Source organism: Cucurbita moschata, unplaced genomic scaffold (genome assembly GCF_002738365.1).
Source record: "Cucurbita moschata cultivar Rifu unplaced genomic scaffold, Cmos_1.0 Cmo_Scf00161, whole genome shotgun sequence".
Classification (NCBI taxonomy): Eukaryota; Viridiplantae; Streptophyta; class Magnoliopsida; order Cucurbitales; family Cucurbitaceae; genus Cucurbita; species Cucurbita moschata.
In genome coordinates this window covers 74,067-76,647 of record NW_019268677.1, presented here as the reverse complement: position 1 = coordinate 76,647, position 2,581 = coordinate 74,067, and the positions used below count along the sequence as shown (strand labels likewise).

The 2,581-nt window shown below is 33.4% G+C and overlaps 2 non-coding genes across 2 annotated transcripts; both read right to left on the bottom strand.

Moving 5' to 3' along the window:
• Positions 1-690: 690 nt before the first annotated feature.
• TRNAP-UGG lies at positions 691-762 on the bottom strand. The gene has a single exon. It is a non-coding gene; the product is annotated as a tRNA-Pro (tRNA).
• A 138-nt stretch (positions 763-900) lies between these two features.
• TRNAP-AGG lies at positions 901-972 on the bottom strand. Its single transcript has one exon. It is a non-coding gene; the product is annotated as a tRNA-Pro (tRNA).
• Positions 973-2,581: the final 1,609 nt, after the last annotated feature.

Here is a 2,581-nt window from a genome sequence, read left to right as displayed (position 1 = left end):
CAATGCAACCATTGTCCAAACTAAATAATTTGATTCGAAGCTATCTCCTAATAGAGGGAGGCTCAATTAGACTTTGTTGTAAGATTCGACCATATCAATTTGAATAGCGTTCTCCAACTATAAATATTGAACTCCAAAGTATTCACGAGAAGATTTTCCTTAAAATCTAGTTCCAATTAAGGATGTCAATGATAAGAAGTACAAGCTGTTGGAAGGTTTGCCGTGGAAAATTTTAGAGGTGGTAGATATAATTTAATTTACAAGCGTGTGGTGAATGGTCTTTTCAGTCCCATATAGGCTTTGACCCTAAATTTTATATTATTGTGATAGAAGCTATAAATGACAATAATATTCATTGGTCAGATATTGCAATTGTGAAGAAGTTCCATCATATGCATCGGACCCTACCGCCATCCTATGAGCTCTTATCTTTTGTGGAATTCATCAAATTCTCTCTCCATAACATAAGTAGCAGTATAACTACTAGATTGCTTTCTTTACTTACAATAAGTCCTCTCTATATGTGCTTGTGTGTGCTTGGACATTACTCTCTTTTATCTATAAAACTAGTATATTTGGGCTCATCTTTGTTAAAAAGATTGTGACGACAGTGGACAACGTTGATATCTAAACTATTTTATTTTTTTTGGTTTTTTTTTTCTTTCAAAATTATCATTTTTTTCTTTTGGAAGAGCATTCCGAGAATCGAACTCATGACCTCTTGCACCCAAAGCAAGAATCATACCACTAGACCAAATGCCCTTATTATGGACTGTATATTAAGTTTTATGGAATGTATTTATTTTCTTTGTTAATGAAATTCATGGGTTTGCGATAATGCGAAAAAAGAATAATTAAATAGGGATATTAAAAGGGTGCTATTGCTGAGAAATGAACATAGGGGCATTCCGAGAATTGAACTCAAGACCTCTCGCACCCTAAGCGAGAATCATACCACTAGACCAAATGCCCTTTCTAAAAAAAATGCAACATTTTTAACTCCTACTCAATATATTTTTTTCTCTCAAGTTTGAAATCTATTTTCTTGAGCGGTTGTTGGACTATAAAATAAAAAGTTGATGGTCTAGTATTTTACTTGTAAGTAAGGCATGTAATGTTGAATTGTTCTAATATGCATGTGTTATCGAATAAACTACAACCCAAAAAATTTATTTCTTAGCATAATATGAATTTAGTTGCAGAGTTATTATGAATAAGATGGAGAAAGAAATTTTCTTTAAAATAATAAACAGACCCAAGTTCATCGTTGTTGTTGTCTAATTGTGATTTTGCAAAAAGCTTAACTAATATGAAATATCAAGGTAAATCAAGAATATATCCTACACGTCATTCAAGATGACAATAAAATGGAGTTAAATTGAACCCAGTTTTAGTTTCATGTCTAGCATAATTGTATTATTGATATTAAAGAGAACTTTGTGTTTTATTAGAAGAGACCAACTTCCTTTAAGATACTAGGAGTTTAAACTACTTTCATTGTAATTTCAATCACTCCACAATGATTACAAATTTAGGGTTGGCTAATTGGACATCAATTATCAACTTTAGGTTATAGTTTAGGTAGTAGCCATTATAATATTAATGAGCATAAGAGTTACAATTCTTTCATGGACCATATGTGTTATAGTTAAATGAATATATATATATATATATTATGTATGTCGAGGTTTAGGTAAAGCACAAAGTAGTAAGGAACACCATTGTCAACTCTAAAGCCACCCACAACTCATGATGGAGACCGATGCAAAATATTTTAACATCCTTTGGCATCAAGATACAGAAAAGATGAACGTCGTCAAATTGGAAGCTTTGCCTGTCGTAAGAGTCACAATGAGAACTCTAATCAAGTTGGAGTCTTGGACTAGGTATATTGTTTAGTGATAGTTGAAATGGATGACTTCGACGTCGTGTCAGGAATGAACGTCCTCCTTAAACACAAAGTCATTTACATGCCTCTAGCAAAATGTCTAGTAGTAATGGAGTCTAACCCGATGATCATTCAGAAAAACATCCATCAACCAAGAGGGTTGAAAATGATGTCGAAACTACAGTTGAGAAAGAATCATAGCCATGATGAATCTACGCTTGCTGCTACTGTTGCAGTTGAAAAGGGGAGCTCGAGTGAGCCAACCTCAATAGAAACCTTGTTGCCACTACATGAACACCACGATGCAAAACAAGGTCAGATAATGGATTTATCCCCACCAGAAGAGACAAAAAAGAGGTCAGATACTGAAGAAGGGAGACAGAAACAAACCACTGAAGCAACACATGTTCACACGTAAATATCATCTAGATGGATGAAGAGAAGGGTCAGTCGGAAGCGTCAACCACAATAATTTCAAGAAAAATAAAGAGTTCATATAAGTTAAGTTCAAATAAACTTTGAATTCAAAGCAACAAGAACAAAAAAACTGGTGTGAAAATACTATGGACTAATTAAAGTTATCCATAAGATTATGAAGACATCATATAGAATCTAATTGCTCTTATGGATGCGGACTAACCTTGTTGTCCATGTTAGTAACTTGAAATGTTATTATTTCGACCAAGAAAACAT